The 17,283-nt window shown below is 38.2% G+C and overlaps 1 protein-coding gene across 4 annotated transcripts in view; it reads left to right on the top strand.

Moving 5' to 3' along the window:
* The window catches only part of LOC129719467 (protein bric-a-brac 1-like), a 376,548-nt gene that overhangs the window by 236,230 nt on the left and 123,035 nt on the right, over nucleotides 1-17,283 (top strand). The window lies entirely within an intron of this gene.

Below are 17,283 nucleotides of genomic sequence, written 5' to 3'. Positions count from 1 at the left end.
AATTATTGACATTTTCGACGTTCCTAATATTTATGACTAATAAATCATATTTGACATTTATGTGATTTTTGACATTCATGACTTTCTCGTCATTTTTCAAACGTACAATAATCTGAACTCGATTATCTATAAAACACGTAACACTAAGGGGGAAGGTAGGGGGCTCTGTCTGACCATGCGCTGCGATCCATATGGCAAATTTAGATTGTCAAAAGGAGAGAATATTCATTCATGTTCAAAAATTCATATTTAAAAAATTGCAAAAATGTTAATTTCACGAAAAAAATTTTAAATAAATTAGAAAAACAATTTAACTGAAAGAAAAAAAATAAAAAAAAACGAGTTGACATATAGGGTAAAAGAAAACATCAATCCGATCAAAATTTTTCTTTCGTATGACTGCAATACATAAAAAATAGTCACAAGATATAACTTTGACGCAGAACTACGCCTCTTAGAAAAATTAAAATGAAGGTGAAACCTCATTGAATCCAGAAATGACCGATTTCGAGTCACCACTTCGAATTTTTAAAACACAAGACTCGGAAATACTCATTGCGTTCCCTATGAAAAAAATTAAATGTTTGCTTCACCACAGCAAACATAAAATAGCATTTTCACAGGGAACGCATTACTAATTCCGAGTCTTGTGCTTTCGAAAATTCGAAGTGGTGACTCGAAGTCGGCCATTTTTGGATTCAATGAGATTTCACCTTAAAACACGGAAAAAAGGGGAAAATATGTCCAATTTCAAATGCTAATAAGTCGGTTACTTTCAATCGATTTTCTTCGTTCTGGCAGAACTCGATAGGAAAATCATCTTTGCATCCGTTGTGTTCAAACGCAGATTTCTACTTTTGATTGGGCACTCAACGCTTGCTTTCCCAAGCATGGTCGACAGAATTTTATGCTTAGTGAATCGAGAGTACATTCTTTGGACTATATAAGATCCTGCTTCTGCTCAAACCAATCAGTTTACGGGTGGATGGCCACTAGGACAGTCCTAATCTGTCGACCGTCAAATTTTAGTGTGAAAACAGCTTTCCATTGTATTACCAGGAAAAGTACCCGACACCCACGGTCGTAGATAGCACAGAGATGCGAGCAGCATCATATTCGATATTAAATTAAACAACAAATATCTTGGATAATTGAATATTTAATTTGAAGAGTTAGTATTTTCTCGCTCATTAAACTTCATAACTTTTACCCAACACTATTTATAAGTTTATTTCTCGAGATAGTGGCGAAAAAAAAAATAAACATCGGGGAAATTTAGTACCACTTAGATCAGGGACTCAATTTTTATTTTGACAGCACAAAAATCCTAGAATGCTTCGAAAGTCAGGAAAGTAGAAGCATTGCGGAAGCATTTCAAATGCGGCCAGTGGGTTAACATGCAGCGCGAATGTATTAAGATGAACTCAGCCTACAGTGGCCTATTGCGTAGAATATAAGCGATATCGCGATATGCTACGGTATAAGATAGAATTTTTACCAATACAGGGGAAGCGTATAAATAATTAATTGGGAAAACTAAACCGGTAGAAAAGTTAATCAGGAAACCACACTGGTGTGGGAGAACGTTGTTTGCCATGTAAGTTACGAGAGTAAATTGTGTGAAGCAGTTTAATACACTGGGGTCTTTCTTTACGCGGGTCATTTTTATGCGTTTTTTAGAACGCGATTTTTTTACAACAACGCGGATTATTTTTACGCGATTTGAAATATTATTCGTACACAGCATCAAATAAGTTTAGTATAAGTAAATCTACTCTAATCTTTTAGTTTTATCTTTTTTTTTTTGATTGCATCCCAACCGCATAAAAAAGACCCCAGTGTAATGTTTATTTATTAGTGTAAATCTCTGGAAATAATGTGGTGGCCCTGTAAACATCAAATCAAATTGGCAAACGGGGTTAATTTACGGCCTACCATTCTTTTCTCCGACAAAACTCATAGAATAGAGTACCTGACCCGAACCCGAAACTTTTTTTTTTTTTTCAATAAAATCCGAACCCGAAAATTTTATTTTTGTGAAACCTAAACCCAACCCGAGCCCGAGATTTTTTATACCAATTTGAACCTGCCCTAAAGCTTTGAACCTCGAATAGTATTGAAATGCTAATGATTTTTACAGTTGCACGACATTAGACATCATTATCTTATAACTATGCTTTTATGATTCAATTATACTGGTCGACAACAGCGAAACTTGCCCTAAAGTTCAAACTGAAAGAAATTAAAGATTATAGATTTTTAACCATTCCAGTAAATTTTGGTGCCCTTAGCAAAAAAGGGGTGCTTTAAAAACCGCAGACTACTTGCTTCTTCGCGTGAAAACTTCTTTTAAGTTTCTGAAGAGTGCGCACTTCCGGTTTAGCTAGGAGTGCAAAATTCAAAGGAATCGTTAAAAATCTTTAAATCTTCAATTTTTCCCAGTTTCAGTTTTAGGACCTTTATTCGCTTTTGTCGATTTGTTTTCTACACAAGTTAAAGCCCAAGATAGCAAAAAAATAAAAAATATGGTTTTTTCACCATTCCTGTGAATGGTGGTGCCTTCAACCAGTTCGAAAAAACGTGAAGTCTTCAGAGACTTAAATGAAGTTTTCGTGTAAGCAAACGAAGAAGCGACAAACCCGGCGAGTATTTACTCTGTCCAGGTTTCGAAAAAGCACTGCGGTGCGAAACTATCCTGATGACTCGGCTCTCTTTTCACTATAACAGGCACATGAATAAGCTATTGTTGCACATCCAACGGATATGACAGCCTAGTTTGTTCATTTTGGGGATGTCCTGTTGGTTTGGTGTGCGCTGTTGACAGCCTGCTTATCGGTTGCGCCTGTTATCGATGATATTGGAATCGCACTCTTTCTTTTCTTAGACCGATGTCATCATGAATGCGAAGCAAACCGGTTTATATATTTTCCCATTGTTGATATTATTCCCCACGCTAGAAAGAAACGTGTTTCGCACCGCCTCGCTTACATTGTAGCATCGACCTTACTCTCGTGAATTATAATCACCCATTCGAATTCGTGCCGACGCATGTCGCGCCGTAAAGACTGTCATTAGCGACAGCTTGGAAGAACCAACAGACCATTAGAAGATGAAAAATAACAACCCGGTTGGTATTGCAGGTGTGCACTGTCGTCAGTGGCTGTCGGGCTGTGTACCGAACGTATGAGGAGAAGGAAAAGCTGTGCAATACAATAAGTGCCGAATTAGTATAACATTTGCTGTCACGGAAAGACAGTGTTTTTCAGAAGGCTTGCTCTGTGACCTTTTGACGTACTTCTATCTTTGCTAATTCGGGAAATCTATGTCACCTCATCATTAGAAAGTGCTCAATAAAGTCTCCTAGAAACGCTTCCAAAGATACTAGAAATTTCAGTTGATTTCTCCTGCGAATCGAAATAAAAATGTGATAAAAATAGGAAGGTTAGGTGCAGTGAATGCTCCTGCAGATCCAGTTTTTTATGGGTTCAAACCCAGCCAGCTTTTGATCTTCAATAATAAGGTTCTGTATTACTGTTTATATCATGCGATGAATGTTTTTCTCGAATTGACTGTTGACTGAAGTGCGCAACGGTTTATCTAACCCTTTATAAGGCAATGACAACTATATTGCTACCAACAAGTTTTTGTTTATTTTTGCTTGATAATTATGAACTATGATCAGAACATGAACAAAATTTTTTGGAGTTTTTTTCCACAGCCCTTTGAGGGGTTACACAGCACATGCCGTGTACGGTAAGCGGCATCGCTAATGGTAGCAGGAAAACACTTTATCTTTTATGTTGTTCTCTCCAATACTCCCTCTACGATATTTTATACTACAACGCAACCTGTGTTCACAGCGATTGACGTGAGTTTGCCAAACCAATGTTTTTTTATTCTATCCGCGTGAAAAAACATGCATAAAAACGTGTAGAAAATGACTTTAGTGTTTAAACCTTCTTATATTAAACAGCTGAGAAGCTCAGATAAGCTAGCTGAAGAGATTAAAAACTGAGATACATAAAATATATGAATAAAATGTTTGCATAACTTTATCACACAAACTGATAACATATTAAGTACATTAGCTAGCTTCCACTGTAAATTAATATCTGTAGTGAAATTATTCTGCCACACATAAAAATTATAACGTAGAAGGAAAAATGCATACAATAATACACCTTACCCAGAGGGGGGGCATTTAATTTCGGAGTATATACAAAACCACCGCACCATGCTGGCCGCATTTACCAACACGAAGGCACTGCATCCCGCAGTATCAGTACATGTTAATAAAACTCCCACAACTGAATGTGTTTTTATGTGCTCCGATAATCATTTTAATTGTTTTTTAATTGATACGATTACAATTTTAAATAAATGTACGGCTTTTTTTTTATTAACTATTCGCTGTAAAATAAAACGGTAACAATAGGTTTGCTGGCAGCGTAAACACAACAACACACCAACGGCGTCGGTTCGGAGTGCTCACATGAAACGCGTGGAAGGGTGCGTGTTTGTACTTTATCAAACAATACGCCGGTACCTTGGATGGAAAACGTTTTTATTGTCTGTTGTAAATGAATTCTCCCCTTTCTTTGACATAACTCAATCAATTGATGCGTAAGCGCTTTTAATATCTCGACGCAGTATGTGGAACTATTTTTTTAATGTATTTCTTTACTGCTAACTGCGTTTAGTCATGATTAAATAACCTATCGAACAGAAGAACGTTTGCGCTAGGGCTGCTGGCACAGAAGAAACAACAGAATGTGGAACAAATTGCCTTTTGCTCAAAGTACACACGGAACAACGCATCTTGCCGATCAACTGGATAAACAAACAGGCTTCCTCCGGATAGTTGGCATGCTTAAAGCTTGAGTTCCAAGAAACTTGTCTCCCCGCACTACGAGTCGGAAGTTGATGGGGAACAAAAACTAGGAACTAATTACATATGTATTCAAATCTTGCCGGATAGCAGTTCGAGTTGCTACGGGTGGTGATGTGGCCTATATCGAGTAAGAGGATGCATTTGACTTAAGATCCGATCCGATTTGAACGCTATAGGAAATCAGATCTGAACAGTTGAACCGAAGAACCAAGCAGTTGCTTCATAATTCAGAACAACATTGATTTTAACTATTAAAAGATCTTCGAGTAAACTAGCAAAACTGTCAGTCGGCTCGGCCCGGAACCTGTATGTGTGCATATGTCCACACACAAATGGTTGCAGCGGACGGTTACTTTCTAAATAGAAATTAATTTACTACAGTTTGAGCTCTTAGTTTGCAAGTTGTGTGTACAGTCAAATGAAGGTTTTCATATTTTATTAGGCAGGATTTTCCGCCGAAGAAGAGAGGCATTTGCCGTTTGGAAGCAGCTCCAGGAACAATAACTTACAGCCAACGTTTACACACTGGTACGAAGGGATACTAGGGAGTATTGGGTGGTCACTCTTGTGCCAATATTCGTAGGCCAGTTATTATCTGCTTAAGATGCTTGCAGTCTGTTGGATCTGTAATCTCAACTGTGAGACACCAACATAAGAAAATTATTCCTGGGAAGCAAGTTTTTTTTTATGGACGGAAAAGCGCGAGCTCGTTTTATTTTGCCCGCCAACTCAAGTGCCAAAGTCAAAAGAGCAAGCTTTTTACACTTATTTCTCGTGATCTCGAGCACCACGCGGTGGTGTAATGTTTTTTTAATGCCATTTCACGCGATAGTTCGTGTCAAGTCAACTAACTTTAGCACTGGAATAGGCATCCACTTCCAAAACTTTTTTTTCTCTGCCATCCTTGTCCCATTTGCTGGTAAATTTTCCTTGCAAGTCGAGCCGTTATATTTATACCTTGCCAGCATTACAACGTCGACCAAAACTCTTTCTTCTACAAGTGGCGAAGTGCAACCGTATAGTGCATCCACCTCCTCCGTCTGATGGCTGCCAGTATACATACTCAACGTGGGAAGGGAAAAATTCCCCGGGACCAACAAATGAACACATGAAAAAGAAATGAAATATATTTCTTAGACATAAGTTTTGCTCCGTTCCTCGGCCAGAAATAATGTCTACCTTTCCGCGACCTGCGTTTCCACAACCCACAAGTACGGTGAGGTCAAATAGTGCCACAACATTTTCAAGACATTACCTCTCCAAAATAGATGCATTTTATGCACTTTAGTTTTGTTTTAGCATGTCATAAGCTATGCATTTTTTTCGCCGGCCGGTTTTCGTGTGCCTGATCCTTGTAAGTACATAGGCAGTGCATACCAACCTTTTAAATGCCCTGCCTGTATGAGCAGTTTTTTGTCTGGTGTCAGGCTTCGGATTTCCAAGGCAGCGCGCAATGGCCTCCTTGTCGTTTACCACACTAACCCATTCACCGCCGGCGGTTCGCGCTGTCAGCGACTTTGCTAAGCGGAAAACCACTTGAGTGGGAGGAAGAGGAGGGCACCAGCGGAGGGTAGCATAATTTCCACATGTCCTTCCGAATTATGACATATTATTAAGAATAGAATTAGCTGTGATGTTTTTTCGTATCGGCGTGAACGGAGTGAATAAGTATAAATTTGTTATTTGTCTAGGATATTTTCCAAAGTTTTGAATATATGGGTCATAAGAAGAGAATAAGCTGCAATTGTTTCATAACCTAAAAATCGCTGGCACTTGAAACACATTATTCTTGAAATTGTAAATTCTTATGTGGTGGTTTGTGAAGAAGAAGGAAACACTTGAAGTTACTTTGAGCTTCAGCTAACAGTACTGCAAGCAATATTTTCCATGGTTGGCAATTTCACTTTCCACTTGGGCTGCATTTACTGGTTCCTCTTCAACTAAATAATAAGTGCTGCAAAATTTTAGTCCAACCAGAGGTTTTAGGTATGCCAATTCAACATTCTAGGTTTTCCATAACATTTTATTATTAAATGTAACTAACTGACTGCCAGATTTCGCCTTTTTTGACGTAGAATTACGTGTTAGTTTAGTAGGCTAGCATGCCAAAAATCGTGAATGGAGTGGAGTGAAAATATATAAAAGCCAATAAATTTTGTAAGTACTTTTTTCCGAGGAGCCGGAGCAATTTCTCTTGTTCAATGTATTGTTTCTTCTCGAGCTCTGCTAGTTCGTGTTTCAAAACAGATTTCCATTTTCAGAATCATTTCAGGGAAATTGAAGATTTCATCGCTGCATAAGCCTTGTTCTAAATTTGACTTTATTTATTTTGAATATGTTCAAGTCAAAAAAACACGTTGTCGGTGTATACTTTTCACAAAGCATTATTAGTTTCCTATGACTCGAGACAGTTTTTCAATTCCTCCAAAAATTTCTAAGCTTTTAACTTTGGAAAAGCGACCATGTTGAAGTGCACAGGTCTTTCGAAAAATTACTTGTAAGTCTAGAGTAATTTTTACCTGTGGCTAATTCGCAGTTTTCTAAATCGAAAACGTGTGCATTCGAATAAAAAAAGCAATATTGAAATGTGACGTATCTTTCGGTATATTTGGCTGAAGGCTGTCGATACACCTCTAAACGACTTCTGTGTGATTTACACACGAATTGTTTTTATCAACCCATCACGATCGCAAGGCTCACATGCTATATCTAAGTCGAAAAATTACCATAATATTCAATCATTACAAGTGAAGCGCGTAGTCCAACGCTTAGCAGTTTTGCTTTCAACCGCGCCACGTTTTTTCACCACCGGTACTAAATCTTCCCCAACTATCTACTCCCCACGAGGAAAGCCTTTGTACTCTTCAGAGTCGGCCAAGTCCAGCCGAAGGGCGAAACAATAAACGATCGACTAAGCCGAAAATAATGATGTAAAATTTTCGGCCAATACTACCGGAGTCCGGAGAGCGCCAGTTCCGGAACTCGCCACGCGAAGTCGACTCGGAAAGTAGCTATAATCATAAAATCCCACCAATTACCCGAAATAACTCAATTTAGAATATTTTTGGCTGTGGCTGACTGTCTTATCCATCGGGTTGTGGAGGCTTCGAAAATCGCCGCTTTCCACCCGGATTTATTGTTTCCGGAATCCGCTGGTTCCGAAAAATAATAGAAACATGTGTTTTTCGACGGATTTTCGGCCCATATCGGGCGGCTGAAATCACATTGAGTAAATTGCACCACCAATTGCAAATTGCATAATGTACTTTGGCTACAGTCGCTCCAGACATGTTTTTTTTGGGTTTTATTTCTCCGTTACACTGCGAGCGATTGCATAAATGGTTCAAATTATAATCCTCGTCCTGGCATTCGAAAGGTTTCCCGTGAAGGGTAGTGCAAATAATTTCCGCTGTTTAAAGAAAATTGTTATTCTAAACGGTATCCAACTACCCTTCCAGGGTCTTGTTGTTCGCCACGGTTTTGATTTAGAGTTTTTCATTCTTATGTGATGCAAATTGCTACCAGTGCATTCGCAAAACTGTTAAAAAATGCCACTCTCGGGTCACATCCGGCGATGAACTCTTTAGCGGGAAAGGTTGTGTTGTGTGTTTTCTTCAATGCGATAGGCAAATTGTCTAATTTTAATTCTAAGTCACTCTAAAGGTGTCGGTGGAGAAAAATAAAACACACGTCAACTGGGTTGTTATCTTCCATCAATCAAGAGGTAGCAGCTTTTCCACCACCGAACGAAGAAAAAGTCATTTACCTTCCCCAACAGTCTGAGAAGGTACGCCGGTAAAAACAAACTCTTCGACACTTCCTCGTTCCCATTTGCGGGGCGAAATGTGGGCGGTTGATGCATTAAACATCAAATGTACTGCATGCATGCATTCATGCATTCACGAGAACAGCCGAAATCCGGTCGAATTGTACTAAAAAGTGCATTTAATATAATAAATATGCCGCTTTCTCGTGTGAAATATATGTTTGATCGAAGCGATAATTTTTTTTCCTCTTCTACGAATCGGCGCGGTGCGGCGAGTTTTCTTTGCCGTTCGAGTATGCAACAGGAAGTCAACTAAAACGAGAATTCATACTTGTGATGCAGTTTCTTACCGACTGGGAGGGGTGTTCCGGCGTTTGGGACGGCGGAGTTGAAACGGTAGAGGCGCGAGTTATAAGCCTATATTTTTCGACATAAAATCACCTTTGTTATTAATATATGCTTTGGGCGGCGGTGCGGTGCTTTGGGGTGAAATAGGATGATGTCAAGCATGTCCCTGAAAAAGAACCGTGTGCTGTTTGGCAGCACCTCCTACATACGTATAGGATTTGGTTTTTCTACTTGTATTGATTATTTGTTCGCGGAACGTTATTGTTGGTCATTTTTGAAGGCGAACGATTGCATGTTTATGTGAAGAGGAATATATATGCAATAATATACCTGCACAATTTGATGAGATATTGTTTTAGATTTGTCACAAATGTAAAACAAATTGATAATGTCACAAATTTAAGAATTGTTAAATTTAGAAAAAGTTTGAATAGAGTTAATTTTTTTTACGAATTCTTTCTAACTACAAATGTCCTCTATTTCTTTATTTTGGCGTCGAGCTTATTTAATGCTACTTATGGGACAAAAATGAACTTGAAAACTGTTGATTGTAGTTTTTTGTTTTCAACGATGATAAGAATTGCAATTTTCTTGGAACAAGTCATTCAAAGATGAAAAAAGTTTTTCGGTTTTAAAAGTTCTTGGCCATTGAAGCTCAGTTCAAAATTCAATATTTACGATTTGAAATGCAGATGCCAAAATCGAAATACTCAAAATATCGACGAATAAATTATATATTATAATATATACATATGGAACACTGGTCGACAAAAGCGTAACGAAAATTGCCCTAAAGCTCAAACAAGTTGCGCTGAAACGATAATAGCTTTTTTTTTTTTTACTGTGAATTTTGGTGCCTTTGGTAAGGGAACATTCATAAATGACGGAGCATTCGAGGGAGGAGGGGGGGATGTTCGCAGATTTGTGACGAAATGCGACTAGGGGGAGGGTGAGGGGGGAGGGGATCAAACCAAGCTACGTAACAAATTGTTGTTTTTTTTTTCAATTGTTCTATTTTGTCACTATTTTGTCTGTTCAGGGTAATTTTTATTCTACACATTACACTTTTTTATCCACTTTCACTATTCAATTCTATAATTTTTTACTTATCACTTGCATATACGTATTTCAACGCTTACTTAGCGTCTTCGTCTGTGCTTATTTGGACTGTGTAGAAAATAGCGAAGCTCCTAAATGTTTATACCTAAGTAAATAAACGAATAGAGAGCTTCGTAGCCGCAAGGTTACAGAGTCCGCTTTGATAAGCGAGTGGTCGTGGGTTCGAATCTTAGTAGAATCAGGTCATTTGGTTGTCAAAGGACTTTAACATGGGTTAATTCTCAGGCTCTCTACTACATACCCTTCCTTCAAGCTGAATTCTCTATAGTAACCTTGCTGACTTTCATCCTAACAAAAAAGTCCCTCTTATAATAAAACTGTTCTGAGTAACGTATAAGAGTTCTCTCCAGGGAATTGTAATTATTACGCGGTCTTGGCTGGAGGAACAAGGTTTCGATACGACTCCTTTCTCCCGACAAAAATATAAGTCCTACTTATAATAAACCTGACCAGAGGTGAAGCATTGAGTGCCTCTTCAGGGAATTGTGATTATGACGCGGTGTTGGTAGGAGGAACGAGGTTCGATAAGACTCCTTCCTCTTGACAAAATAAGTCCTTCTTATAATAAAACTGATTTCAGAAATATTTACCCTCTACAGGAAATTGTAATTGGCGACATTGGCACGAGGAACGAGGTTTCGATAAGACTCGTTCCTCTTGACATAATAAGTCCCTCTTAGAATAAACCTGGTCAGAGAGGAACGTTAGGTGTAGCCTCAGTTCGGGCAATTGTAATTTGGCGATATTGGTAGGATAGAAAAGAGGCTCGGTATAGTAGAGCAGTAAGCTTGAAATGTAAGGGTAAACTCTCACACACAAGCACGGATATAAAATGAAAAAAAAAGCATTCACTTCAATAGTGATACTGCCAATAATATGAAGTGCGGAGTACAGAAAACACCTGGGCAATATAACAATAGATCAAAATGCCTCTGGTCGCAGTGATGAGTCCACACAGAGAAAAAAAAATAAACGAATGGGACAAATTTTAACTCAGAGAACGTAAACAAACTTGCGTTAGGTAGAGAAATGTGCGGCCTGGTGATCCATGTCTTGTCGGGGAGTTTTAGGTAGAAATTTAAAAAACAAAGAGAAATGATTACTGAGAGGCAAAGATTCCATACGGTGGATCATATGGTGGAAAGAAGCCATTTTATGCTGGGAGGAGTGGTTAGAAGTGTTAGGTATTACCCGCTTAGTATGTGTGGGTTTCCTGAAGATTCGATTCAGAGTGGTTGGAGTTTTTAACAACGACTACATCTTAAATGGAAGCCTGTTGTTTTGTTCAATTTCCAAAGTGAACTGGATATTTTTATGAATACCATTCAAAATTCCCAAAAGCTTTCCAAGTCCCCCTGTTGTAAAATACAAAAAATATCATCAACATACCTCAACCAACGATCTGGTAAGCAGTCTTTTTCATTTAGTTTATTTTATAAATGTGCCATAAAAAGCTCACATAAGAAAGGTGAAAGCGGATTCCCCATTGGTGCTCCTTTTGTTTGTTTGTTAAATTTCCCACGAAATGAAAAATAATTCTCGTCCATACAAAGTCGAGTTAATTTCAAGTAACTGCGTACTTTAGTTTTCCAAGGGTTGTCACATCGTTGGGAAAAAGCCAATCTTCCAAAAGATTTATTGCTTCTTTCACTGGAACACTCGGAAAAAGTGCTGTGACATCAAAAGAAACCATTATCTCGCCAGTGTTGATACCCCCCGATGATTTTAAATTTTCAACAAAATCTCCTGTGCTCTTAACAGATCGACTAGAAAATTTGTTCGGCATTGATTGGAATTCCTTGACTAACCATTTTGCCAATTTTTCTGTTGGTGCCCCAGTGGTGTGCCCACTCTGTCTTCGCAGCGATGCAAACTTCCACCTTTAATAGATGAAGTGCGCTGTTTGATTTGACGCTTGTCATTTGTATAGGATCGATCCAGAGATGCCAGTCTTCTTGATATGATGGTTTTGATTTTAAGCTGATCAGTCTCAAAAAGTAGAACACCTTTTTTGCTTTCCGATGTTTCGTCACTGATCAGTGACATCTTCAAGGGAAACTAAGTTGATCTATTAAGTGTTATATTTTACATATTAAAATAGTTAAAGTACAAATTTTTTGAAACTTATTAGCCGAAATTATACCCACTGTTCACAACAACTCAACATTCGAACTCTTAGCAACAATCAGGACAAATTTTTTTTTTATTAACTCGTTTATTTGACACGACACAATACCTCTAGGTTTACGGTGCCAGATACAAAAAATAAAATAAAAAACGCTACTGCTGCTGTATATTATTATTTGTTGCATTTGGTTTTCTTGTTGTGGGGCCATTTCGGTTGTTACTGCGCGTCGTGGTCCTTTTCCGGGGAGGTGAACCAATATACTTGCCTGACTCCGGGTCAGAGCAAATCATGTCGTTCTCGCTGGCTGACATCTCGCTATCGCTTCCATTCGAGGTTTTGTACTTTCGAAGTCTTCGTTTTATCTCTTTAAACTCGATGGCATCAGTATCAGGTAGGTTGTCCTTAGTTTGCGCTGATGTATCTTGTACCGATGTTTTTTCCGTTGCTGTTTTAGTTGTTGGCAGTTTCGCAATTGGATTTTGTGTTGTTGTCTTTGTTGTTTCCGCTGATGGTAATTTCGTTGATGACTGTTCACTTCTTTTTTCGTCGTTGGGTGTCGAGGATGACGAGCTGTGTTGTACCGCTTTGTTGCAGGGGTTTCCCGGATGAGCTTCTAAGCCACACCATTGGCAAGTTGCGCGTTGGTTTTTGTAGGTAACCAAACTTTGTTCGAAGTACGTTCGACCGGCAAATGTGACAAAACTCGGTATTGATTTGGTTATACACATGCGCACAATACTTACGCCATTGTAAACTTCCGGAAAGAAGTTTTTCCACGTGTCGTGTCTAATAGACAAAACTTCTCAATACTCGCTTATCACACGCTCTATTGACCTCGGACTAAACGCCCTTGGAAGGTCATGGATGCGTACATCAATAGCATTGTCTTCCATATACACCGGAATCAAATAGTTTAACTGCTCATTCCGAATACGATGTTTCATGTTATTTTCGGTTATAAATTTTTCAGCGCCATCGAGTAACTTGAATGTTATCAGCACACAATTGCGCACATGATGCATTTGTATATTGTATCCACTTCATCGATATTGATTCTCATTTCACTTTTGATTATTTTTTCGACTTCACGTATCGGGGGGCGCAGGACACAGGATGCAAAGTCAATCACGGCTGTGTTAACACGCATCACACAAGGTCCACCTTCAGAGTTAGCCTTTCGCAGCTGCGCTGCAATGGTATTGCCTTCCATTTCTTCGCACAATCAAAAAGACAGCCAATGTAGCAGAACTAAACAAAAGAACGGCAGCGCGCAGAGCACTTGTTTGTAGATACAGAGCTTTTACGTGCTGCTCAAAAGACAACTGCAACTGCTCAAAAGACCGGAAAATGTGCTCGAAATCTGAAAAGAATCTATCCGTGATCCGAAAAAATTTCGCTCGCGCAAGCAAAAGTCTGTAAAAATCTGCACACATTTTGAGAAAATCTGCGCATATATAAGAAGACTCTGACAAAAATCTGCAGAAACCGTGGAAAAACTGCAAATATCTGCAAATCAATAAATATCTGCACATGGACTCCAAAAATCTGCGTTTTGCAAACAAATCTGCACATTTGGTATCCCTGGACTGAGGACAAAATTATAATAGTAATAATTTTGAATCTAGGACAACAAAGTTGGAACATTTGCCAAAAACGTTGTCTTAGATATCCAAATGTCGAAATCCAACATCCGAAAAACAAAACTCGAGATTCACATTGTAAACCCCAAGCTTAGTTTTTTTAAATTATCCTAAGCCTTATATTTAAAAAAATATCCAAAAAATTATTTCTAAAACCTTGAAACTCAATTTAGACAGGGTATCGAACGTCCTCGACAGTGGTTTTCTTCGCTAGATTTAAGGGCCATCCACATACCACGTGGACAGATTTTTAACGATTTTCAATACCTCTGTGTGGCAAGTATTTTATGTGTAAAATTTTCTCAGAAATACGATGCATTTTTCGAGTTTGAAGCAAAATATACTCATTTACCGAAAAATACAATTATTTTTTCAACGGCAAAAACAATACATCTGGCAACAATGTCGGTCAAAATTGTTATTCTTTTGGATTTCTTGACTATTTTTTTATTTCAAATTCCGTCATTTAGAATATTCATAATTGAAAGAGTTTCAGGGAAACTTTGAATTTAATACTTAACAATGCTGTAACTCGAGTTTTGCTCATAATACCTCGAACCTAATGTTAAAATTTTCTCAGAAACACGACGGAAATATTTAATTTGAAATGTACGTATATACTCAATAGCCAAAAAAGCAAATTCGGTTTCTAAAAGCAAAACAACCTAAAAAATGATATTTTTTGGAATCCTTAACTACTTTTCTAGAAAAAAAAAACATGCATTAGTTTATTTCTAAACATCATGCTTTTGTAACCGTAATTGAAAGAAAATAAGGTTTTTCGCAAAAGTGGGACATTTTCCAAAAAAGAGGATGGTCCCACGGGGTTAGGGGTGGACCGATCGGCACCAAAATTAGGGTTTCTACATAATGGCATTGAATGAAAAATTCCCCAAGCTTTGAGCTTTGAGACTTTGAGAAGGTCGTTGCCACGTTTGTACCTTTTTTGATCACTTGAGATGGAATGATCTATATTTTAAATGTTATATAACAAGTTGAGACATATGGAAAACGATCCGTTTCGACACGTAAGTGATTTTATTGTTGCGGCATATGCTTTGAGTTGTGTAAAAATGTCTGATTTTGTGCTAAAAAATTACATTACATATAAAGAACGGTAGCTGAAGCGCATCGAGAGTTAAAAAAGTTTACGTAAGCGCTAGTCTTAGTGAAACAACGTGCTGCGTTTGATTCCATTGGTTGAAAGGCAGTTATTTTGCTGTTGAAAACTGTTCGCAGGAAGGAAGACTAAAAACCTCCGAAGACACTGAATTAATTTATCCAATTCAGTTATCCAATTCAGCTCACTCGATGAGGATCCATGCTAAACGTCGGAGCAGCTTGTTTCGGTATGAGAAGTTAATGATTCATTCATTGTATCTTGACGAGTAATGAAAAATGGTTTCATTACAGTAACCTAAAGACAAAAACATATAAGTGGGAACTGCTCGGTCATGTTTCTACGTCGTCGTATATACCCGCTGCGAAGTTTATGCAATGTATTTGGTTGGTCCAGATCTGTGCTTTTTATTATGAGCTGTCGAAACCGAACCAAACCATCTCTGAAACGGTATCGACTTTAATTAATGCGCTTAGGCTGATCACTGCGCGAAAAAAGGCCATAATACGAGCAGAGATAGGAAAAAGTTATTCTACTGCATGACAACGCTCGGCCTCACACTGTCATTTTTTTTTTTAAAACTATCATAGTAACGCCCAATAGGAAGTACTACCTTACCAGCCACATATTATGTCGTCCAATTATGACGTGTTCATGGGTTGCTTCAAGCATCGAACACTTTTATTGTGACGGTATTCGAGCTTTGTCAAAAAGATGGGGACAAAGTCCAACGATAGACAATACTTTAAACTAATTCTTCAAAATAAAGTTCCTTATTTTATTAAAAAAAACATCGAGACCCTAAGTGTAAACGTAATATTTATTCTATTTTTTTTACTCATGGATATCTCTAGTTCAACTGGTTAATTATATTAACATCTGGGGGTTTTTCGGCTAAGTGATTTTCAAAACAGCCATTTAATTCTGTCCTACGTTTCGACACCGATTGGTATCCTCTTCGGGGAAATTATATTTGAATAAGTTAACTGTTATATAGTCATATGTTTTAATAGTTATATGTTTTAAAAAGCCGTAGGACGCGAATTAAAGCTAGAACTTGTAAGTAGGCAAGGTATAAGAATTAAATAGTTTTCTTTTAAAATACCAAAACCATTCAGCCCCCCGATATCAATTCACGATCTATTAGTAATACACAAAAATAAAATTAACTGTTTATGTTTTTTTTGTCTTTTGTTTGATTTTTTCTGTTTATATTGATTTTAACTCTTAGTTTAAGTATTTATTTCGTCAACCTCTTCCATTTTCTTGTCGGTTTTTAGTTTTGTTACTTACCTAATGTTCAGATAAAATACTATCAATTTTTTAACTTTTCACGTCATTCTATGGGCCTTTCCCATCTAAACTTTTTAACCGGACACTAGTTTTCGTAAAATATTTTATTTGATTCTCCTTAGCAGAATTATTTCGATTCTGATAACCGAAAAATATAAATGTTTACATTTATAACTTGTTTTTCTCGAGCAATCTCAAAATTATGTGCTTCCTCTGACGTTCGTCGTTTCGAGCAGCTCCTTGCTGCCTGCACCAAGGACAGCAGCAACACAGCGGCCAGATCGGACCGCGTCCGCCGTCTTGGGTGGCAAGCAGATCGGTAATCATACTTTCCAGCCCGGTAAATGCCGGCACATTAGAAGCGGAAGCAGCGTTTATTATTTATTCATCCACCCCAGCCGGGCCACTTATTACAATATTTTCCACACGACTGTTCCATTTTATGCAAATTGATTTTTGCATTCCACGGGCTGTAGGACCATCCGGGAGCGAGGGCTATCGGATTGTGCAGCACTGGACGGAGAAATCGTGCAGAAGCTGATACCCGGTTCAAGCTGGAGGTAAATCGAGCGGAAGAGTGGCATCGCATACATATGTTTATGTGAGGGTGGTTCAGGTTCAGTTTGCTAGCATTAGATGTCGGAAAGTTTTTCTTTCCATCCTTTTCCTGCTGCCTTCGAATACACTGCCACATCACCCACCCGGTTAACCTTCTTCCTGGTCAAGCGTAGTCCTGAGCCGTCAGACCGGCAGGGAAAATTGTAAATTATTTATGGGAATTCATTGTAGAATCCATATCTAAATTTATATCTGAGATTGTACAGCGTGTACTTGCTCAATAATAATTCATTGGAAGGCGCTTTTCAAACATTCAAATGACCGGACAGGATCCAGTGGAATAAAAATGTGAATTATAGTATGTCCGAGGTCGGTGTGACAGCTGGGAGTAAACTCAGCATTAATAAACACTGAAAATGA

The sequence above is a fragment of the Wyeomyia smithii genome, chromosome 2, assembly GCF_029784165.1.
Source record: "Wyeomyia smithii strain HCP4-BCI-WySm-NY-G18 chromosome 2, ASM2978416v1, whole genome shotgun sequence".
Classification (NCBI taxonomy): Eukaryota; Metazoa; Arthropoda; class Insecta; order Diptera; family Culicidae; genus Wyeomyia; species Wyeomyia smithii.
This window is presented reverse-complemented; position numbering and strand designations above follow the sequence as displayed.